Here is a 24,839-nt window from a genome sequence, read left to right as displayed (position 1 = left end):
TCTCAACTCCGGTTCCCCAATCTCACACCACTTTCTAATCTCATTTCTGACACGGATCCTCTCTGTGTAAAACAACAAAATATGCCACCCCAGAATAAGCCTGCAGCAGACCAGAATAACCCACCCAAAAATATGCTTCTTCACTGGAAGGATTATTCTGAGCGACAGCAGACACTGGGGGGTGGGGGCGCCTCTGGGGACACGCTGCCCTTTGTGTGGAAATCCCCATTTGTGAGAGTATCTCTCTCCAAAGGCTCATCAATGGGCACAGCACTGACTGAAGGGAACTTTCTCCTTGTGTACCGTGAACGCTGTGAGTTTCCAGAGCCGCCTCGTCTTTACTGAGATCTATGCACCATTATTCCTCTGTTTCAGCTGAAGATGGTGTGTTGGTCGGAATTCTAAGCCACTTTTTAAAGATTTACTAATCTTTCCCTGGGTGTCTAATATGGATTTTTGAGGATTTTTTTTTTTTTTTGTGAGCTCGTGTGTGTGCTCATGTGCTTGCTTGTATAATGCTGTTGACGCCCAAGGAAGGTATCAAGTCCCTCTGAGCTGGAGTTATTGACAATTGTGAGCCTCCCCAAGTAGGTGCTGGGAGCTAAACTCTGGTTCTCTGCAAAAGCAGGAAGTTGAGAAACCACCGAACCATTCCTTCAGCCCCTAGAAATTGAGCTTCGAATTTCCCCTAAGGCCAATGTGTTAAACAAAAGCTTGTGCGTACACACACACACACACACATACACACACACACACACACACCATGGGACTATCGGGAGGCAGTGGAATCTTTAAAACATGGGTCTTTCCTGGAAGTTTTAGGTCATTTGAGAGGATGCCGCTGGAATCACCAACTTTTCCTCTCCCTCCCTCCCTCCCTCCTTCCCTCCCTCCCTCCCTCCCCCCTCCTCCTCCTCTTCCTCCTCCTTCTTCTTCCTCTCTCTCTCTCTCTCTCTCTTCCTAGTCACAGAGTACTTTGCTCTGTCCCTGTGTGCTTCCAACAGGCTCAGAACAACAGGGCCACTCAATCAATCATGAACTGGAACCTTCAAGTTATAAGTCAAGGCAAGCCCTTTCTCTTCATAAATTAATTATCCAAGGTATTTTGTTACAGTGCTAGAAAACCAAATAATTCCACATACGCATGAGGAATACCTGTTACATCTCTCTCTTGTTTGTCTTTTGTCTCCTGGGTCCCTAGAAGGAAAAGACTGGTTTTCCTCATGTGCAGAATGTAGAGGATGACACCTCCTTAGTTTCTAACCAGGCAGGGAGTGTGGATTCTGATACCTGAGGATCCTCCCAGATCCCTGGTTCTGTTCCTGGTCTAGAGTGGTGGGGAACATGGAAAGAAGTCTGTGGCACCAGGGCAGCCCCAGTTGCATGTGTAAGAGGGTAAAGGGAATTATTCTTTCACCCTATGAGTGTTCAGTATTTGAATCTATAAATGAACAGCCAGGTGTAGTGACACCGTTATGGAGTTCTTGACCCTCGGGAAGAGACTATAGACCCACTTGAATCATAATTAAAGGATTTATTGAATACTGTTAGCAGGACAAACTTGAGATTGCTGGGTGAAGCAGAGTGAGGGAAGGATTTTTAAAGGCGAAAATCACAAGAAGACTTTGAGTATCTGCACAAGCAAGCCAAGACTGTTCTGCTCTGCCAAGATTAGGTAGTCAGGGCGACGTCAAAATAGTCCTTTGCTGTCTGCACAAGCGGGTTATGGAAGCCAAAAAGACAAGTTAGTCATATCATAACAAGTAGATGGCCATGGTTGTACATTTTTGGGTGTGTATGGGGGTGGGGGGGTCAGTGATTCAGGGTTACTGAGACCTTATCTTCCAGGGTCTGAAGTCAGGGACAACTGGCTAGTGGGTACCAAGCATAAAATGGAGTTTCTTTAGGCATCATAGCACACACCTGTAATCCTAGCAGTTGGGAGGTAGAAGCAGGAGAATCAAGAGTTCTAGGTCATCCTCCGCCACATAGTGACTTTGAGGTCAGTTTGGGCAACAAGGAAGGCAGAAAGGGAGGGAGGGAAAAGGGAATGAACAAGAAGCAGAGCAAGAGGCAAAAGCAAAGCATCATGGGAGGGCAATAATCCAGTGAGACTCAGAAATGTTTTGCCCTTTCATAGCAGATAGAAGGAAGAGGAAGGAGGAGCAGCTTAGAGGGAGAAGAAATGCTTTTTCAGAACAATGGACACACCTGCCAAATAACCAACAGGTCTGACAGTCTATCTTGGCTATGGGTGTGGTAACAACTCTACTCCTGCTGTGTCGCGTATCTGTTGGGGTTCAGGAAACAACACTCCAAAGATGGATGATTCAGTGCACTGAGAAGCCTTAGAGCCTGCACCAGAATCTAGCTGCCTCAGCTGTCATGTCTTCCCTCTCAGTGCAGGAGCAGCTTTCCTGCAACATTCTCTCCCCCATCAAAAGCCCTGACTTCCAAAGCCTCAATCTATACGAAAACAAACAAACAAAACAGACAAAACTAATGCTTTCTGGCTTCTCTCCTTCAGCTCTCGCTACCTTCCTACTGCAGGGGCTGGGAGAGTGGCTCAGTGGGTAAAGGCCCTTGTCACCAAATGTGAGGACCAGAGTTCAAACCCTGGGACTCACATGATAGAAGGAAAGAAGGCCCTGTAACTTGTCTTTTAACTTCCAGGAGCACTGAGGCACCCACATGAGCCCACAGCACACACACACACATACACACACACATACACAAAGTGTCTTTAAAAGTCTTTAAAAGAGAAAAGTTCCCACCACAAGGAGAAAGATGGAAATTCTGTCAACAAAAAATGTACAATATTTGATATTCCTTTGTTTCAGGGTCTGATGTATTCCAGATTGGCTTCCAACCTGTAGCCAAGTCTGTGTGGCCTTTGATCTTCTACCCTGTCTCCCAGGAGCTTGGATTGCAAACCTATGCCACTATATTCAGCAAAAACCAGACAGGCTTCTGTCTCATGCCATTGCCCTCTGTTTTGGTCTCATAGAGAGAGTCATTTTCTAACTACTGTCTGCTCTATGGGCTAGGCTTTGTCCCAGACCACAGCATAGTCTCAAACCCATTACCAATCTAATGGTCAAGCCCATTAGATTCATCTAAAAAGTATTTGCCACCCTACTCAACAGTATCTACTTTTCCCATTAGTCTCCTCTATGGAAGCCAGTGTGGTTGTCCACATCTATAGTCCTAGCTATTCAGGAGGCCAGAGCAAGAAGATTGCAAGTTCAAAGCCAGCCTGGGCAACTTAGTGAAACCTTATCTCATCAATAAGAAGGGTCTGGGAATGTAGCTCACTGGGCGACTGTTTGCACAGTTTAATCACTGGTACTGGGGTAGGTGGGGGCAGGAAGAAAGAGGGGGAGGCAAGAGAAGGGAAGGGACATTGTTAAATTCATTTGTTAGCTTGTCCTTGGCATCTCATTCCAAGAAACCATCAAGGGCAGAGGGGATATTTCCATTAACTTTTCCACAACCATCTCTCCTGTCAGGTAAGACAGGTGAGACAGGTGAGGAAGGGAATCCCATCTGTTGAAGATCTGAGGATTTCATAGCTAGGTAGACAGAGGAGCTTTGCAGAAAGTCTGTCCCTGCACTTGGGTTTGTTCGTTTGTTTGTTTGTTTTTAGATTTTATTTTTAATTACTTGTATGTATGTGTGGATATCTGCATGCCAGTCCTGGTGTGTACAGAGATGCTTAATCTCCAGTCAACTGCCTGATGTGGATGCCGGGAATTGAACCCTGGTCTTTTGGAAGAGCTGCCAGTGTTGTTAACCATTGAGCCATCTTTCCAGCCACCAGTGCCTACTCTTTCTAAGGCTTTTCAACTTGAAGTAACATTGTCTCAACACACCATCCTTTGGGACATGGTTTTTCCAAGCTCCGGTGCAAACAAGCCTTTCCCTTGATCTTTTCATTGTCCAGGTACTCGTGACATGTAGCATCTTGACTTTTGCTTTGGAAAGTTGACTCTAAAATTCAGCACATTCCCTGTCACCCTCCTGATGACAAAACCAGGACCTAGGGAGTATCTGACCCTGGAGCAGGTGTGGACTAGTGTTTGTCCATCTTTGTCGATTTGACAGGCTTTGGAATTGCGTAGAAGACATACCTCCATATTTAATCAAGGGGCAACAGCTAGCATTAGGTGTGGGCAGCATTCTCCCATACGCTGGGGTCCCAAAATGAGAAAACAGAAAGAAGAAAGAAAGAGAGAGAGAAAGGAAGGAAGGAAGCAAGCAAGCCAGCCAGCAGAGAGAGGTTCAGCAGTTCTTTCCCCTGATTTCTGGTCCACCCTGATGTGAGCAAGCAGTCCCACACTTTACCACCATAGACAGCCATTCCCACCACCATGCCTTTCCCATCACAATGAATTGTGTCCTCACACCGTTGTGAATCAGATTAAATATTTCCTGTCCTAAAACTGTTCCCTGTCAAGTTTTTGGTTACAGGACTGAGAAAAGAAACCAGTATAAACTCCTAAACAGTTGCAAAGATACTTAATGCTGGTGATAAAAAGTTACCCAGAAACAACACTATATGTTTCCCAGACGGGAACTTTCTCCTACAACGTCACAAAGTTATCCGTGGAAATGAATAAGTTCAACCCCAAGAATGCCCACCACTGCCTGTACCTTCAGGGCGGTCAGCCGTGTTTAGCGACAACAGCAGCCAGTTGCTAGTGAGTCGTGTTTGTAGGCTGTTCTCAGGAGTGAGGACGAGGCCCCGCGTGGATGGAGAGGTGCCACCCTTGCTAATTCTTCACACGCTCTGTTTGCCGCCTTTTATATATCAACTGAACTACAATTATCTTTATGGCTGGCAGAGTATATCACCAGTATGTGTCAGAGAGATTTGTTCCTGTGTTTTATTACATTGTATTAGAGCTCTGCCGTTTTAAGAGGTCATTACTCCGCTAATCACATGAAACGGTTTCATGGACAAACGGTGATGCTGGTGAGAACTGAAGCCAGAAGAACCCCTGGCTAGGTCCTTCAGAGAAATTCTGGGCTGGGCCTTAGAGGATCAGCTTGTCCAACTCCTTCTAGGCTTAGAGCACTCAAGGCAGGTGGGATTCTGCATTTTATGAGGAGATTCAACAGGGAGCTGCCGTCTCTGGAAAAAAGACCCAGGATGGCTATGTGACTTACAGAAGAGCCAGAATTGTGGGATACTGTATAATGGAGGCAGACGGTGGAAAGGATGTGTCATCTGTAACTAAGGAACTGCTGAGTTCTTTCCGCCCGGTAGCCATCTTCCAGTTAACTCGCCAAACTGACGAATACAAAGGGAAAGAGGAGAGGCACTCGGTATATGTCCTCTAGGCCGTTTAGGAAACACGGAGTTTTGTTCCTTTGGCCACATACACTCGAATCTACAAGAAGGGGGATATTGTAGACATCAAGGGAATGGGTACTGTTCAAAAAGGAACGCTCCATAAGTGTTACCACGGCAAAACCGGAAGAGTCTACAATGTCACCCAGCATGCCGTGGGCATCACTGTAAACAAGCAAGTTAAGGGCAAGATTCTGGCCCAGAGGATCAATGTGCGGATTGAGCGCATCAAGCACTCGAAGAGCAGAGACAGCTTCCTGAAGCGGGTGAAGGAAAATGATCGGAAGAGAAAGGAAGCCGAAGAGAAAGGTACCTGGGTTCAGCTGAAGCGCCGGCCTGCGCCACCCAGAGGAGCACACTTCGTGAGGACTAACGGAAAAAAGCCGGAGCTACTGGAGGTTATTCCATACGAACTCATGGCGTAATGTACAAAAAAGAAATAAAGGACCCAGACTGCAGAGTGTTTTCCTTTAAAAAAAAAAAAAAAAAGGAACTACTGAGAGGTGGTAACCCTGACAAACCTGGGGTTCCTCCCACCCCCGGCATCATAGCTACCGTGCTGCTCATGGCTGAGGTACGAATTTTACCTACTTATCTCTCAGAAAGCCCCAGGAATGTGCTCCTCCTCCAGTCCTAGGTCCAGACTCAGGAGGACTCCTCCCCAGCCCTCTTCTCTGTGTCTCTGTCAACAAACTGACTTTGTTGTTGCACCTGACATTGGTGTACGTTCTGGCGCTCTCTTCTCTGCCATAGGTTGGGAGGATGAAGGCAGCGAGGTGAAATAAACACAGACTCAGACTCTGCGGTCAAACACCTGGCCTTGAGTCCCAGCTCTCCTCTTTCCCGTTCTGTCACCTTGAAGATCAACAACCCGAGTCTCAGTTGCACATCTGTTGTGCTGAACAAATAAGATCCTCTTTACAGTGCCCGTTTGGGAAGTGGCAAAAAGCCATGTACCTACATTTCTCTCCAGCTTCACTGATGTCTTCAGACCTTCCCAGACTCCCGCTCTGTACCAGGTATCGTGCAAGCAGGAGACACGGCCCGTGATGATATCCGGGGTTCTACCTTTGGAGTGTCTGGTGTTCCGTCTGCTGATCTCTCTTTTGGCAATCGCTCCTCCCTCACCTGTCACTCAGGTGGTTCATCCACAGCTGACCCTCCATCCCATCTCTCAGTTCAGGACACTCCATCATCAGAGTTACCAGCATCTGCTCTGGAGGAGACTCATCATGAAGTTTGGTTCTGTGGAAGTCAGCCCTGCGGCATCTGTGGAACAGTTGAACATGGATTGCTGCTTGTTCACTAAGACTGCCAGTCAAATGGAGCCCGGGATCTGCCAAGGAATATCCTTGCTAAAAAGAAACCCGTAACAAGAGATTGCCAGGAAGTGATTTAAAAAAAAAAGATTTATTTATTTATTTATTTATTTATTTATTATGCACAGTGTTCTGCTTGCATATATGCCTGCACACCAGAAGAGGGCACCAGATCTCATTACAGAGGGTTGTCAGCCACCAAGTGGTTGTTGGGAATTGAACTCAGGACCTCGGAAGAGCAGTCCGTGCTCTTAACCTCAGAGCCATCTCCCCAGGCTAGGAAGTAATTGTTTATTGCCTCTCTTAAGCAACCAGGGTGAGAACACAGTGGGGTTTCTAACACTTGCTAGTGAAATAATTGTGAAGGTTTATTGTCCTCAAAATGACCAATGTTGACTGGCACTCCCTGTACCCTGGACATTGAGCCAAGCACTTTAAAGGCATCTCATTTAATTCTCCCACCGCTCTGCCGAGGCAGGCACAGCAAGGGAATAAGTATTCTCCAAAAATCTACATCAAACCAGAAGCTCGCTTCCCTGTCTCGGCCTTACAGATGTAATTATGATGAGCTCACGTTGGATTAGGGTAAACTCTATCCAGCGACTGATGTCTTTATAAGAAGAAAGGAGGAGACAGAGGCAGACAGACACAGAGAAGTAACGAATCATATACATGTGAAGGCAAAGACCAGAGTGCTGCTGCTACCCCTCAGAGCCCCAAGGGATGCTGGGAACTACCCACACTGGGAAGAACCGAGAAAACATTGCTCCCCAAGAGCCTTTCACTGAACCATGGCGTGGCCAGTGGCACAGTTCTGAACTTCTGGCCTCTAATTGGTGAGTGGATACTCGTTTGTTCTCTCCTCTCCTCTCCTCTCCTCTCCTCTCCTCTCCTGTCCTCTCCTCTCCTCTCCTCTCCTCTCCTCTCCTCTCCTCTCCTCTCCTCTCCTCTTCTCTTCCCTCTCCTTCTTTTCCTATTCTTCCTCTTCTCCACTGCCTTTAGTTACTGTTCTATTTCTGTAATAAGACTTCATGACCAAGTCAACTTATACAAAGGAAACATTTAGTTGGGGGCTTGCTTGCTTTTGACACAGGGTTTTATGTAGCCAAGGCTTGACCGTAATTCTCTATAGAACCGATGATGAGCTTGATGCGTCTACCCCCAATTTCCTGTTAAAGTCACAGAGTGACGGCAAGAAGGCTGAGGTTAGACAGGAAGGGGAGGCCGAGGGCGGCACATCCTCCACCTAGGAGGCTGGCTCTCAGGCAGTCATGACTAAATGGAAAGGAGTCACTAGACTTTCATTATGCACTAAACACTTGGCCTCATATGACCACCCGATGGCATCCAAGGATGGACAATGCGTTCACAGCTGCGTCTGGCACCTGAGGTGCAGGGACCTTTACTGAGGGCTCAAAAGTCTTACCTAGAGAAGCAGAGCCGAGAGACCCAGAAAGCCTTCATTTTGCTGCAGGCTTCTGCCCATAAACAATACCTGCCCTCACACCTGACTCGAGCTTTGAAACAGTCCGTCCTACTATCATAGGCAAAAAGAACAAGTTTAAATGATTGCGGTTCTGGCTCACTTGTTATTCATTTACGGCTCCCACCCCCACCCCTTCCCCCGCCCCACCCGTGTACCGTATCTATTGTCTCTAGATTTTTTTTTTATAATGTAATTACGGACAATAAAATTATCTCCTCTCAAAAAGAAAGGAGAGAAAAGAAAGGTCTGCAGATGTCACTCGGCGGTAGAATGCTTGCTTAATGTGTGAGATTCTAGGTTCAACCTTTGTATTGAAAAAGAATTTCCTTTGGGACAAAATTCCTTTTGTGTGACTGTATCAGTCAGGATATGATATTCATGTTGCACCAGGAAGACCATTCACAGTCTTGGTGCTATTAAATAACAATGAAATGTTTCTCTGCCCTTACCACAGCCTCTCTTGCAGACCAGCTGAGGCTTCTATGCGGGCACTGTCAGCATCATCTCCTCCATTTCGGGCTATCAGCTTAAAGGCATAGATGTCGTCTGGTGACTCCAGTTTCTGTGCAAGACAGAGCGTACAAGCAAGGCAGGCTTCAGCCCAAGGGACTCGTGATTCTGCTTACATCTAAGAGACAAGTGAGTCCCACAGTTATACCTGGTTCAACAAGACAGGACAATGCCTTCTCAAGGAGGCCCATAAACACTCGTACACAAAAGCAAAAGGCTTAGCTCACAGGGAAAGGTTTGAGACACATTTGACTGACATTCCTATAATAGACGAAAAACTAGCTTCTTTGATAAAAAGTACTCACAAGTCATCGAGAGACTGGGAATGTAGCTCTACTGATAGAAAGCCTGCCAGGGATGAAGGAGGCCCCGGGTTCAATCCGCGGTACCACAGAAACCAAGTGTGGCTGTGCACACCTGCAATTTTAGTACATGGAGTTGGAAGCAGGAGAATCAGAAGTTAAAGGTCATCCTTGGCTATGTAACAATTTCCAGGCTAACCTGGGCTACATGAGACTCTGATTAAAAACAACAAGGACCTGGGGAATTTTTTCAGCAGGTAAGAACACTTGCTGCACACACCTGAGGACCTGAGTTCAAACCCCCAGCACGCTTGTAAAAAAGTGCTGAGCCTGTGCCTTTACTCATCCTTGACCCTGGTGATGCGGGTGGGGCCTGAGATAAGATGATATCTTGGGCTTGTTGATTGACAAGCCTAGCTTCAGATTCAGTGGAGACCATGTCACAAGGCAGTAAGGGGGAGAGTGACAGAACAGGACTCAGTGTCTTCCGGTCTCTATGTGCACACAACACACACGCACACACACACATCGCATGCACGTGTGCACGTGCCCACATGCCTGCATGCACACACAATTAGAAACAGTAACAACAACAGTCAGAAGAGTGATAACTGCAGACAAGGAAATAGTCACAGAGATGAGCAGGGCTGGGGGGGGTTGTAGCTTGGAGGGGGTGGAACACTTGCTAGGTATGCACAAACCTCTAGCTTCTGTCTCCGGCACCACTGCCACTCCCTAAAAAAAGAAAATATTACAAACGTCTTGTACCAGGTATGGTGTGTGTGTGTGTGTGTGTGTGTCCTCTAAACTCCTGGCACTTGGGAAGTAGAGGCATGAGCATCATAAGGGAAGACTATGTTCAGCTACAGAAGTCTGACGTCAGCTTGGGCTATGTGAGACCCTGTCTGGAAAAAAAAATAAACAGATATGAATAGACGTTTACAGGAAAGGAAATAAAAGAAGCCCTCCATTCAGCCATCATAGGAATATTGCACATTGAAATTGTTCTAAGATATTGTTTTTTTTTTCAGCCACGGACTTGACAAGAGTAAGTACAAGCAGGTATGTCCGTATGTGACAGCCAGGCTGTAAACTAGCATAACTCTATGGCAGGCAGTTGGCATATGTATCAAGATTTAAAGTTCAAAGCCAGATCTGGTGATACGGTACATGCTTGCAATCCTAGCGCTTGAGAGGTGGAGGCTTTGGAGAAAGATCAGGAGTTCAAAGTCATCCTCCACTGCTCAGTGAGTTCGAGGCCAGCCTGGGCTATGTAAGCTAACTCGAAATTTTTTTTTGAAAAATGCCTTTTGATAAGCAGAAGTGCATATTCTGAGGAACATCTTATAGCGTTCTTGGGCTCCTAGAAATGAATCTTATACGTGTGGGAAATGATATTTGCTCAAGGTTTTTCCCTTCGCATTATTATTTGTAATAACAAAGGATTAGAAACCACTTAATGCCTTTTAATTGAGGACTGTTTAAATTATTTAAATTATTTCCTTCTATTCAGGAGATTACCACACAGATATGAAAGGAACGAAATGTCTCCTTGAAATGACGTGTGACAATCTTTAAGATTTAATTCTAAATGAAGAAAGAAAGGAACAAGGAGGGGGTGAGGATTGCTTATCCCCATCTGTCTAAAAGGAGGGGCCCAGCCACTGCTGTTTAGATATGCCAAAACAGCTCCAAAAATACATCTGAAGTGGGAAACATTGGTTGTCATTGAGGAGAGAAGAGTTCTCCCTTTGCTAACTTTTAAATTGTGAACGGGGTGGTGGGAGGGGGAGAACGGAGTTAGGAAGGAGGCTGGTCATTGGATGTGGAGCTAGCTAGGAACAAGCCTTGGTATTCTGCCGCACAGTGGGGTGGCACGCCAAAGAATAACATACAATACATCTCCAGAGAGCAGAAAAAGGACTGTGGCTGCCTCACTACAAAGAAACGATAAACGGTTTAAAATGAGAGGTATGTTAATTACCCTGCCTTGATTATACAATGTGCATAAAGATGAAAACATTACGTTCTGCCCCATAAATGTGCACGGTTGATTCAAAAACAACAACAACAAAAACCCCAATGAATCAGGAGGCTGAGGCGGCGGCTCAGTGGATGCAACGCATGCTTTGTAAGCATAAAGACCCGAGTTGGGCTCCCAGAACTCACATAAAAGTCAGGCATGGTAGGACACCGATCAACTCCATGCTGGGGGAGCAGAGATGGATTCTGGGAATCCATTGGCCAGCCAGTCTACCCAAAACATTAAATTCCAGAATCAGTGAGAAACCCTGTGTCAATAATGACAAAGTGTAAAAATGATTGAGTAAGATACCTAACCTCAACCTCTGGTCACCATATACACAGGTGAGTCAGACCATACACACACATACGTACATACATACATACATACACACACACATGCACACATGCACGAATAAAAATAAAAGTTTTTTTTTTTTTAAGATAAAAGGGCTGGGGAGATGGCTCAACAGTTAAGGACTCTTACTGCTCTTGCAGGGGACCAGGGTTCTGTACTGAACATCCATATAGTAACCCATAGCCACCTATAACTCCAGTCTGAGGGTATCTGACACCCTCTTCTGGGCTTTCTGCATGCCTTTGGTGCACACTCGTGAAAATACACACGTACACATAAATAAATCCTTAAAAAATAAGATGATAAGGGGTATGGGGTGGGCAGAGGGAGAGAGTACTGGGAGACTGGGAGAGACAACTGGAATGGGGGTGTGCATTTCAGGGGTGATGTGCAAAGGAAACTCCCTGGAATCTACGAGGGTGACCCTCGTCGTAACAGAGGACACAGAGCCCGATCAGCCATCTTTTGTAACCAAGCAAGGCTTCCAGCGGTGGAACCGGGACATTAAACCATCCACAAAACCTCCAACCTACAATTTGTCCTGCCTGCAGGATCTGCTGGGGTAACGGTGATACGAAACTTGTGAGAGTGGCCAACCAATGACTGGTCCAACTTGAGGCCCACACCACAAAGGGGAGCCCTTGCCAGACACTGTTTGCATGGTCAGGAACCAGAGGCTGGCCACCCCAGAAACCGAGGATAGAACCAAACATGACTGGTTAAAAAAAGAGTCATTGAAATGATTCCTAATGATAATCTGCTATACCAGAGTCTAGCACATCGTCATCAGAGAGGCTTCATCCAGCATCTGATAGCAACATAGGAAGAGATCACAGCCAAACACCAGGCAGAGTTCAGGGAACCCCATGGAAGAGGGGGAGGAGGGACTGCAGGAGCCAGAGGGGTGGAGAACACCACAAGAACACAGCCCACAGCATCTGTCAGGGGGCAGCCCTGCTTATACACTGAAGGCCTAAAATCAGCCATAGGCCTAAAATCAGCAATAGGCCTGACATACATGCCTGCTAGCATCAAGTTTTGGGTCTCTGTGGAAAAACACTGAAACAGATGACTATAAGCTATCGTAAACAAGCAGCTTTAGTAGAAGGTTGCCAAGCCTGGCTACTCATAGGCCTTGTAGATAGGTAACCTTGGTGGATAGTACCAACTTAGATAAGGACAAGTATATCATAGGCAGAGTCATAATGATCTGTCCCCTGAACCTTCCCCCAGCTGACACTCTGTTCTGGAAGATATCTATATTCCCCCTGAACACCCACATTCCTGTGTCATCCCCTTCCCACATCCTACCTTTTTGTGTATATAATCTGTGTGTGCAAAAGTAAAAATGGCGATCTGATCAGATTATTAAGGAAAGGTCGTCTTTCCTTGTGTCTTTGCCTGCTTCCCCCCCCCCCTTTCAGGTGACCTCCCCGGAGCCCTGTTTAATGCCCTGCTGGACAGGACAAGAATCAACTAAGCAGGACTCACAGGAGCTCAGAGAGACTGGAGTGGCAGAGAGCTTGTATGGGTCCCAGTGAGGTCTTCTGCACTTATGCTATGGTTTTGTAGCTTGGTGATCTTGCGGGACTCCTTACAGTAGGAGTGGGACTGTCTCTGACTCTGTTGCCTGTTTTTGAAATTCTTTTCCTCCTCCTGGGCTGCCTCACCCAGCCTTGATGCCAGGGTGTGTGCCTGGTCTTATTGTAACTTGTTATGCCCTGTTCAGGGAGGCCTGTTGTTTTCTGAAGGGAAAAGAGGAGGAGTGGATCTGGGGGTAAGTGAGGAGGTGGGGGTGGGGGGAACTCAAGGAGTGGAAAAAGGGGGGAGACGCAATATATGAGAGAATAAATAAATTTTTAAAAATAGATAAAAATTAAAATGAAGCCAATTTCTCTCTCTCTCTCTCTTTCTCTCTCTCTCTCTCTCTCTCTCTGTGTGTGTGTGTGTGTGTGTGTGTGTGTGTGTGTGTGTGTGTGCGTATGCACGCCCCAAAGAGAGGGGGGAGGGAGGAAGGGAGGAAGAGAGAGGGAGAGAGGGAGAGAGGGAGAGAGAGGGAGAGAGAGGGACAGCAAATCTGTGGTGGCTAATCGTGGCTGTCAACATGACTACATCTGCAGTCAACGAAAACCCATGCAGCTGGGCACACCTGTGAGGGATTTTCTCGATTGGCTAATCTGAGGCAGGAAGACCCGCCCTAAATCTGGGCCGCAGCTGGTGGCAGTCAATTAATAGAGAAGGACCAGGAGGAAGGAAGCTTTTGCTTCTTGCCTGCTTGCTCTTACCCACGCTGCCATGTTTGGCTAGCCTGTTGCTGAGGTACTCTTTCGCTGGTGTTAGAAGCTCCTCCTCCAGGGTTCCAGTACAGACAGAAGACCAGCAGCTCTCTAGGAATGCTTGTTTGTCTATCTGGTGGTGGTGGTGTTGAGACAGGGCCTCACTGTGTAGCTCTAGCAGGCCTGGAACCCTCTATGTAGACGAGGCTGTCCTTGAGCCACCTGCCTCTACCTTTTCAGATGCCGGGATTAAAAGAATGGACCACAGGGCTTGGCAAAGCTGTTGTGTCTTAAAAAAATAAAAAGCAAAATAAAATGACCCAGATATATATTCCAATTCTGGGTCTTGTTTCCCTAACTATTCAAGCCACCTATTTAAATACATATAAATGTACACACACACACACACACAAATAGATACATACACGTGTGTGTGTGTGTGTGTGTATGTAATACCCAGAGATACTACAAACACCCATGACCTAGTATCCCAGCAATCAGCTCCTAACTTCAGCCTGCAAACTGCACTGAAATAGTCCATGAGTTTATTTACAAGCTTGTAAAGAAATCCAACAGGGCAGGTGTCAGGGCCTAGGTTCTTCCGACTGCAACCCTCTTCTTCAGGGAGTGTAGTCGGGAAGAGAGCACAAGGAGATCAGTATCGGAAAAGGAGGAGAAGCGTGAAACTAGGGAGGGCAAAGCCCATTTCAAGCTTTCCTAACTGGAGGGAGCTCCACTGAAGGCCTCTGAAGCTCAGAGCTGCCAAGGACTCACCGAGGAGCCATACCAAGCACGCACGGTACATAGCTGGTGTATTCAGTGAGCCTGAGTTAAGGTAGGTGTGTGTGTGTGTGTGTGTGTGTGTGTGTGTATTAAGGTGTGCTTGGATGTGTGTACTAATGTGTGTGTGTGTGTGTGCGCGTGCGCGAGCGCACTTGTGTGCATGCTTGCTGAGGCCAGAAGAGGGGGTGTAAGATCCCCTGGAGTTGGAGTTACAGGTGGTCATGAGTATTCATCATGGGTGCTGGGAACCCGGCTTAGGTCCTCTGGAAGAGCAGAAAGGTCTCCTAAACAGCAATTTTTCCCTTCAGCCTCCAGTCGCTTTCTTCTGATTTTGCTTCTAACCCAGAAGGAAGTTCCTCTCCCCAGCCAAGTCCTTTCTGGGTGCATCTGGGGATCCCCAGGAATCTGCAGCAAATCACAGGAGCTCTATGGCTGACCCTGCCTCCTCCAGCAATGCTTCCACCATGATACGCTGCCTCAACACAGTCAAAGCGATGGACCAAACCAGACCAAAGCTTCCAAAACTATAAGCCCAAATCAGCCTGTTCTCTTGTTCCTTGATTTATCTCAGGCATATGTTGCCACAGCAGACGGCTAACATGGGCTCACTTGAATACACCAGATGTGGACTTTTTTTTTTTTTCTTTAAATAGGAATCTTTCTGAGCCAAGCTCGGCACTCCGGGAATTATCAGACTGCAGGCTGCTGTTTTGGGTCAACAGTGAGGAGTGACTGGGAAGCAAGGCATCTGATTACTGTAAAGTGACTGACAGCTACATCCACAGGGAGTATGAGAGGTCACGGCAGCATTGCCAGTGTGAACTTGCAGAAGGAGATTTTGGTGAGGGGGTGGGGAGACAAAATGAAGAGAAGAATGTAGCTAGAGTAGACCTCACCCTGTGCCCTGGACTGAAGCCTCCCCTCAGCCAGTTCCTCCTGAGTGAAACCAGGATCCATGCTGTTCTTCCACAAATTACAGGAGATCAGCAGCTGACTCCAGCTCCCTCACTAGGCTGGCTCGGGCAGACAAGGGATGGAGGACGGGGTCCTAGACCACTCTGTTTTTGAGGCAGAGTCTCTTATATCCCAAGTTGGTCTCAAATTTGCTAAGTAACCAAGGATGACCTTGAACTCCTGGTCCTCCTGCATCCACTTCCCAAGCACTGGGATCACAGGTGGACACCGCCATGCCCAGCTAATGGGATTCTGGAGACAGAACCCAGGGCTTTATGGATGCTACACAAACATTCTAGCAACTGACATTGCTTGACACAGGGCTGGCTTTGAACTCGCTGTGTATCTAAGGATACCCTCAAACTGTCTGGACAAGACACCCCTACATACATGTACCATGTTTCCCTTGTCGGCTCATGTGTTGACGGGTATCCAGATGATTCCATGCTTTAGCTATTGTGAGTAATCTCACAGTAAGCATAGCTGCACAGAGATCCCTTTAGCATGCTGGGTTCACTTCCCATTTCCTTCAGACATAACCTGAAGTGGAAGTCTGGATCAGATGACAGATCTATTTTTAGTATTTTGGGACATGTGGGTTTTACTTCATTAGCTTTGCTGACACTGTCCTGGTTGCTACAGTTAGCTCCTAGAGCGGCCCCAAAAGTCTCAACCCCTAATATGTATGAATATCAGAAAAGCCATATTGGGAAAGGCAAATGGGGGGTGGGGTGAGAGAGGCTCCTCCCTGAGCTTCAGAGTGGGTGTGGTCCTGTGGACACTTGGATTACAGACGCTGTATTCTGTGATTACAATACAACTTGTTTCTAGCCTCCGGAGCAAGGTTTGGTTTGGTTTTTGTTTTTTAATTACACCAACCCTAGGCAACAGTTGCTAGTAGTTTATGAAGGCTTTCCCATAGAGCCAGTTCTATCTGGAGCAGGGCAAGACCAGAAGGAAGACATACAGGTGTGGTCCCAGTTCTCAGGCCAGGCTCACTGGTCCCAGTGTTCTGGTGAGCTCAGAAGATACAGAACTATCTCAAGGATGCTGAGAAGAGGGAAGGCTAGGTACTGTCACCCATAAGTAACATACAACAAAAAGGATACCGACTTTCCTTTCTGTTTTCTCCTCAAACAAGAAAGCAAGTTCAAAGAAAAGCTGTGGTTGTTGGGGTAGTGCTCCCAGAGACCCCAACACAGCTCTCTGATTTTGGAGTGCTCACCTTCACCTGGTTGGACACAGGGTCCTAAGAAGGGAAAACCGAATGTGATAGGAGGTAATATCAGGACAGACTGAGGGACGTACTAAGCCTTTCCCATAATGCACTTGAGCTGGAAGCTCATGGAATGCCCTGAATAGCAGGAGGCCACAGAGGAACTTGTCTCATTTCAGGCCTGGAGCCTGGGTGCCCCAGACCCTTCAGCTTCTGGATCCTGGCTTCCTAGTTTGCAATGAGGCCTCAGCCCCACCTCTCTAGTTGACCCAAGGCTGTCTGAAGTACCCACATGACGTTCACAGGTCCAGTTTCCAGCAAAAGGCCTAGGCCTGAGGGAAAGCATCCTTTCCTCAGAGAAGGCAGACAGTGAGAGGAGGAGAAGCCCTTCCCAACACAGGGCTCCCTCACTTTCTGTAGAAAGGATATGCCTTTGCTGGCTCTGAGCCCCCATGCTGTAGACAGCCAGCCTCACAGGATGGAAGGCCCCTCTGACGTGGTGCAGGGCTCCAGAGGTAATCAGTGTTGATTTAGGGAAAGTGGGAGCTGTCGGGTGTTTTATTGGTGTTAATGTGACACAGGCAGAATTAACAGCTCCCCATGTGACTGTGGAATATGGCATGTGAAGGAGGGACCCCCTCTCTCCTTCCACCCAGTATAGGGTTTGATTAAATCAGTGAGGGAGACAGAATTGAATTAGCAGCCTCTTGTCCCCATGCCTCCTGGAGGTTTTCTGTAAGAGAACCAAAGGAGACAGCCTGCCCTCTCAAGCCTGTCTCCTGGACTCTGGTGACTGGGAATCCCATTTGCAAATGCTCTGACCACTTCCCTGCCCCATCCAAGCTGAGTTCCAGAAGCTTCTTTACAGAGAAAGGGTCTCCAGAGTACTAGTCAGCTTGAATTTCTCTGGCACATCCATAAAGCAAGAGCTTGGTACCAGCTGGAGACAGACAGGAAGTGGGGAGCAACAGAGACCTGTGAGCCAGCCAGCCCACTGGGGGCTCAGGCTTCCCAGTTCCGGGCCTGCATAGTTTTGGATTTGTGGCTTGCCATCAGCTTTCAGCCCCTCCCCTCTTGTTGACCATGCTACCTTGGCCCCTTGTTTACAACCATTTGGTGCTGTCCCTACCTTTAGTTGTATCTCCCCACCCCATCCTGAGCCTACCAGGTACATGAGCTTTTCCACGGTCCATGTGACTACGCCTCTCCTCTGTCTCCTTGTTCGCTTCTTCCCTGGATATTCATGGAAAGACCATGCCTAGCCTCTTTTGGAGCCCACATTCCCGTCTGCACACCCAAATCACGAGCTCGCGCTTGCGTGCAATCAAGCTGAGGTGTCTGCAACACATAATCACAACCGGAGCATCCAGTTGCCAAACACTGATCGCCTTGAGAGGGTTTTAGAACCCAGTCACCGTAGTGCTCAGCCCAGTCTGCATCACTTTGCCTCCAGTGGTACTGGGAATGAGAAAGTGCTTCAGAGGTGTGTGTGTGTGTGTGTGTGTGTGTGTGTGTGTGTGTGTGTTAAATGCATGTGGTGCATGTATGTGAGTATTCGGCTGCATGTGGAAGCCAGACAGGATGTTGGGTATCTTCCTCCATCTCTTTCCATCTTATTATCTTGGGGCAGAGCTAGGATGACTGACCAGCAAGCTCTCAGGATCCTCCTGTGTCTGTCCCCCTCTTCTCCCAATGCTGGGATTCCGGTACTCACAGCCACGCCTTGCTTTCTATATAAGCACTGGGGATTCAAATCCAGGCTCTCTTGCTTCCAGAGCTAGTGTTCTTTCCCCTTTGGGCCAGCTCCCCAACCTCTACAGACGAAAGTCCCATTTGACAGGTAAGAAGCTGAGGTTCAGCCTGAGGTAGCAGGAAGCAGTTGGCTAACATATGGGTTGCCCAGTTCCATCTGAGCCCCCAGTTCACAGACAGTCTGGCTGGAGCAAGCTGGGCCCACACTGACCTCATCAAATTACTGAGCCATCATCCTATTAAGTGTTCCAGAGCTACATTTGGTGACACCATGCCTCACGACCTCAACAAACTAGAGAACTTTAAAAAAATCCCTTTTATCCCTTTTCTACTTTTTAGCAGGAAAATCCAGGCACTGGTATCAGGAGGCCCATGTGCCCATCACCCACCTTCAGAACACCAACAACGTTTTGCCAGTCTTGTTTCTTCTGTTCCCTCCCACGCGCTTCCTTCTTTCCTGAAGATTTTAAAGCAAATCTCCGCCATCCTTTCACCCCACCTGTAAATACTTCACGGTACATCTCTGACAGATGAGGGCTTGTCTTCCCTGAACCTAATTACAATACCATTACCACCCAACAAAATGAGCACCGGCTCCCAAGGTTAGGAAATTCTCAGAGCATTTTTGGATTTCTTCAGTCGAGTCAGCGGAGTCTTTTGACAGGTGGCTCACTCAGATCAAGATCCAGACAGACTTGTCCGTCCGTTGCACTTGGGTGGCATCTCTTGAGTCTCCCACTCCACTTCTTCCTCCCCCCCCCCACCTGCTACAAGCTTGGAGGGATGGGTATCCCTTGGGATGTACCACATTCCGACTTACAATATTGCTTGCTTTTATTAATGTTGTGGGGTTATGTGCATGTGTGTGGAATCCCGCCCCTTTCTCAGAATCCCCCCCCCTTCTCAGAATCCCGCCCCATTCTCAGAATCCCGCCCCTTTCCCAGAATCCCGCCCCTTTCTCAGAATCCCACCCCTTTCTCAGAATCCCGCCCCTTTCTCAGAATCCCGCCCCTTTCTAAGAATCCTGCCACTTTCCCAGAGTCCACCCATCCATGTGTGTGGACTCTCACAGGCACATGGAGATTCAGAGGTATGAACACCCTCGTGTGTGTGTGTGTGTGTGTGTGTGTGTGTGTGTATGTGTGTATATGTGTGTGTACATGTGTTGTATATATGTGTGTACATGTGTGTATGTATGTGTGTGTATATATGTGTGTGTACATATATGTGTATATTTCTGAACATCATGTTTATGAGTGTATGTGTGTGTGTATATATGTGTATATATGTGTGTGTATGTGTATAGGTTGCCTTCAGATGTCTTTCTCAGTCACTCTCTACCTTATTTTTTTTAATATTTTATTTTTTGTGTTTTGTTATTTTAATTCAAGGTCTTTCTGTGCAGCCTCAGTTGTTCTGAAACTTGTATCTAGACAAGACTGGCCTCCAACTCAGAGATCCACCTAACTCTGCCTCCCAAGTGCTGGGACTAATGGTGTGCACTGCCACCCTGTTTTATCTTTAAATCACGTGTGTTTGTGTGTGAGGATGTGCAAATGGGTGCAGGTGTCTGTGGAGGCAAGAAGAGGGCATTGGGTCCTCGGAAGTTGGAACTACTAGCGCCCCTGTACACCAGGCAATCACACACCTGGTGTGATTGCTGGGAACGAAACTCTGGCTCTCTACAAGAAGTGGTGGTGGGGGCATGCGGCTTTAATCCCACTGCTCTGGAGACAGGCAGGCAGATCTCTGTGAGTTCGAGGCCAGCCTGGTGTACACAGTGAGTTCCAGGACAGCTACACAGAGAGACCTTTTCTTGAAGAACCAAAAAAAAAAAAAAAAAGACAGAGAGCTCTTTCCAGTTTTTCACCTCACCTTATTTTATTGATTTATTTTTGAGACCGGGTCTCTCATGGTATCTAGAACTTGCTAAGTCAGCTAGACTGGCTGACTAGGGGGCTACAGGGATCTACTTGCCAGTGCTAGGGTTACAGGTACGTGCTGCCATGTCCAGCTCTTACACAGATGCTGGGGATCTGAACTCGGGTCCCCATTTTTGCATGGCAAGTATTTTACTAACTGAGCCACATCCCCAGCCCTTCACAGTGTTATTCAGTATTGTCTCTAACGGGCCCATGATAAGTGGATCACGTCATTTCTCTGCTTAAAATCTTTCAGTGCCTTTCCATTGCCCTTAAAATCCATATACTTACCCTGGGCTCCGCGGGATCTGACACCTGGTTCCCCTCTCTTCTAATTCTGGTTGTGAGCCTAGCCTTGAATGGCTGAGCCGGCTCACAAAGCCAGCCCTGGTTTCCCTCTCAAATTCCTCACCTCTGTCTCTTCCCTCTCCCTCTCCCTCTCCCTCTCCCTCTCCCTCTCCCTCTCCCTCTCCCTCTCCCTCTCCCTCTCCGTCTCTCACTCTCCACATGCATGGGAGTGAGCGTGAACACAAACACACACACACATACACACACACACACACACACACACACACATTCTGCTCCTTTACCATCCTGACAGACAAGCAGGAAAATATTCTATTGAAACAAAGTACCCCCTCCCAAAAAAAATTGGAATTTACCCCAGTTATCTCATGAGAGGCAATACAGGAGGAAGCCTGGTGCCAGCCAGAGAGGGAGCCTGTCTCCCATTATTAAAAAACAAACAAACAAACAAACAAACAAACAAACCTGTCGGACAATCTTGTATGAAATGCTAGAGCTAAGACAGTGCTGTGTCCGTAATGGGCGGGATTATAACCTAAACTTCATGCCAGAACCCCAAAATAGACTCAGGAGAATCGTTCGCTCTCTCTGTCCTTTCTTCTTCCTGATGTGAGCAAGTCGAGTGAGGTCCTTTTTCTGTACTTCACTGTTCTTTGTTTGTTAGTTGGCCTAAGGCTGTGTGAGGGACTGCTAAGGTGGCTCCTGAGCTAAGGATGCTTGCTGTGTCGTCATGACCAGGGTTTCTTCAGGAAGAAACTCTTCCTCAAAGGAGTAAGCAGAGAGGAGCAGAGGATGCCTGACCCCTCTTCTGGCCTCTGCATACCCACCCATGCACACTCATGCACGTCCACAAACATTCAGTCACACACATACACACAAGTAAATGAATACATGCGTTTTAAAGAACAGATGGACAAGCCTGGGTTATTGGGGCCATTAGGACCAGGCTCTGACCATGAGTAAGTCTGGAACAATCCCTCCTTTTTGTGTGTTGAAGCATCCAGCACTTTCTACCCCAAAGCCCCTGTGGACAGACATGAATCCCACCTCCACTTCCACTCTCCCTGACCTCCAGGGAGCCCTGCCTCATCCTGAGATCATATATTGGTGTCCCCTCCCTAGAGACGCCAACTGGGCCAGGCTAACTAAGGAGATCTCCCTCAGTGACCCACAGCCTTTCCAGTACCCATGGGGTGTCTCAAAATGAATGGTCACTCTCTCTTGTCTGTTTCCCTGGAGTTAAGAGTCCCTCTCTGTCTCTCTCTGTGTATCTCTCTATCTGTCTGTCTCTATCTCTGTCTGCCTCTCTGTCTCTCTGTTTCTCTGCCTGTCTCTCTGTCTCTCTCTCTCTGTTTCTCTCTGTGTGTCTCTCTTTCTCTCTCTCTCTCTCTCTCTCTCTCTCTCTCTCTCTCTCTCTCTCTGTGTCTCTCTTTCTCTTTCTCTCTCTCTCTCTGTGTCTCTCTCTCTGTGTCTCTCTTTCTCTTTCTCTCTCTCTCTCTGTCTCTCTCTCTGTCTCTCTCTCTTTCTCTCTCTCTCTGTCTCTCTCTGTCTCTGTCTCTCTGTCTCTGTCTCTCTCTGTCTCTCTCTCTCTCTTTCTCTCTCTCTGTCTCTCTCTCTCTCTGTCTCTCTGTCTCTGTCTCTGTCTCTCTCTCTCTCCCTCCCTCCCTCTCCTCTCTCTCTCCCCTTCTCCACAGCCCCATCCAGATAGAAGGCTCTGGGAGGACAAGACTGTGTTTCTGAAACCTAAAATAGCCAAGTACTTCCTGACGAATAAGTAGAAGAAACGGGAGACAGAGAGGGAGAGAGACAATCCTTCCAGAGAGCTTGCAGTATAGACTAAGGAAGGAAAACAGAACACAAGACCTTTCATCTGTCTAACTAGAACAAACGGGAGACAGAGAGGGAGAGAGACATTCCTTCCAGAGAGCTTGCAGTATAGACTAAGGAAGGAAAACAGAACACAAGACCTTTCATCTGTCAATTGATCAATATCAGTTAATCACCGACCAGTGACCTCTGCACGCAGCGCCGGGAGCGGGATGTCTCGGCAGTGAAGGCTGTAGTTAAAGGATCAATTAATGTGTGATCTCTCTGTGATCCAGAGCCCAGCTGGGGACCTGGGGAGGGGAAAACCTCCTGGAAGTTCTCCTGGAACTTCCTAGAGGAAGTCCTGAGCTGAGCCTCGCTTAGCAGACATCCCTCGCCTCTCCCCGGGACCCTAGGGCTCCAGGGAATTGGACCTCTGTGAGAGATAAGGAAGCTGCCACTCTACCATTTGCCCAGATCCTACAGTAGAGAGATGTCAGAACTGGGCCTACAGCCCAAAGATGAGAGTCCTCCCCATTCTGCTGAGGAAGCAGACACAGGAAGGAGGAAGTTGGACCAAGAGGAAGCAGAATCCTGGGAGTGTAGGAACTGAGACTCTCTGCAGCCCCGGGTGGAAGAGTCTTCACTGGATATGATACATCAAATGTGGCCCCGGGGTGGGGGGGTCCAGTCCAGGCCCGAAGCCTAGGAGAAAGACCAAAGCTCCCTGTCCCAGGCTCCATCCTACAGCTCCAGGGAGGGCCTCCCTTTGGTGTGAGCATCCAGAAGCTTCACACACTGTTTCTCAGGCTTCCCTGCTTCATTACTTTAGTTATTTTTAATGTAGACAAAAGACTTTGCTTAGCCCTTTCTGGTCTCATCCAAATGGACTTTCATCTTTTCACTAGAACTGTCTGATTTTGCAGGTTTGAGCTCAACTGTTTTATTAAGTAATCCTTTGCCTTTTAAGAAAATTTGGGGCCTTATTCTTATTTATTTCACTTTTTTTTGTTTTGTCTTTTGCTTTTAAGTGCAGATACAGCACTGTCACAGAGTCACAGAGGGAGGCCAGCGGGGTCTCCTAGACCACTGAGGCTCATCCTAGAGGCCTGGGAAACAAGGGCAATAAACTCAGGGCCTAGACAGTCTTCCAACAAAGACTGACACTCCCATTAAAAATTACTCATTTCAGCCATATGAAGACTTGAGGCAAATGGCTCTCACAGAGAAGATAAGATTAGCCCTCACAGCCCATCAGACTTACCAGAACAGGGACTTTTAACTTATTTGTGGGTGGGTAAATGACATTTTGTTGAAACTGCTCTGACAGGTGGATACCTGATATGACCTCTGTGTTCTAAAAGCAGCCATCACACACTCTGCTGGCTCTCTCTACCGAGCGACAGGAGAAGCAGAATTTTCACCCTACCCCAAGCCCAAGACACAGTCAGAAGTGGGAGTCCACAGGAAAAAAAAAATCTAGATAACAAGCAACCAGCCTATGCCATTTTGACATAGCTACATCTAATGTGGCCTGTGTCACCCTGGAGGATGGGACTATCCTTCTATCCTGTTGCTTGGAGTTTGGCTATTTAGATACATGGATAACTATTAACGTGGTGTCCTCCTTCCTCTGCCCCCACCTCGCACCGCCAGCATCTTTGAAATGTATGTAAGTGGTTTCTGTTCCACTCTATCCCTGACATTTCCTGCCTCCGGGTTGCTCAGGGAGCTTCCCCATTGCTGGAGGAAGATGTACTAACTGCTCACGGCTTTTGTTTACAGGCCGGTTATTCCATCACGCACGAGAGCTGTGTTTTGTTTAAAAATACAGGACGTTTTATAGATCTGTGTGTCATCCACACCCAGGAACCGGGCTAATCTTCTCTGGAGCATTACAGTTTTTGTTACAGGGGCTGCAGAAGCCAACCCTTGTTTTCTGTTCTCAGGGCCAGGTCTCATGAAGCTCATGTCAGCTTCTGATTCTCCTACCTCCATCTTCTAAGTGTCGGGATTGTGCTCAAGAGGCATCCTCTAAGGGCTGGTATAAAACCCGGGGCTCGCTACATGCTAGGCAAGTGTTCTGCCACGTGAGCCACGTCCCAGGCCTGACCGCCATTTTTACTTTCCCATCCCTGGAGGAGGACACAGGCTGACTCACATCCTCATTACTACCTGAGAGGACTTCACTTTCCTAATGTTTGACAAGCCAAAGGGTTAAAACTCTACCTTATTTAATTGTGTTCAAGAGATTGAGCAATAATGTTATCATTATCATTTGTTCACATGTCTGCTTCTGCAAATGGCCTGTTTTAATCTTTCATTCCCCCACTGGTTGTATGTGTGGTGTGTTGGGGTGTGTGTGTGTGTATGTGTGTGTGTGTGAATTTTTGATTTACAGGTCTTAAAAATAAATGTTGGATATTAATTTTTGTCAGTCTTAAAATCTGAAAAACCATCCCTCCCCCACTCC

General features: G+C 47.4%; 1 non-coding gene and 1 pseudogene across 1 annotated transcript; one reads left to right on the top strand and one right to left on the bottom strand.

The window, feature by feature from the left end:
* The first annotated feature begins 5,284 nt into the window (after positions 1–5,284).
* On the top strand, positions 5,285–5,778 carry LOC114635047 (annotated as a pseudogene).
* Positions 5,779–24,190: 18,412 nt separating this feature from the next.
* Positions 24,191–24,298, bottom strand: LOC114635167. Its single transcript, XR_003713420.1, has one exon. It is a non-coding gene; the product is annotated as a U6 spliceosomal RNA (small nuclear RNA).
* Between the last annotated feature and the right edge of the window lie 541 nt (positions 24,299–24,839).

This window comes from Grammomys surdaster, unplaced genomic scaffold (genome assembly GCF_004785775.1).
Source record: "Grammomys surdaster isolate TR1022 unplaced genomic scaffold, NIH_TR_1.0 1164, whole genome shotgun sequence".
NCBI lineage: Eukaryota > Metazoa > Chordata > Mammalia > Rodentia > Muridae > Grammomys > Grammomys surdaster.
The sequence above is the reverse complement of the archived record's forward strand: the minus strand, read 5'-3'. Positions and strand labels throughout refer to the sequence as shown.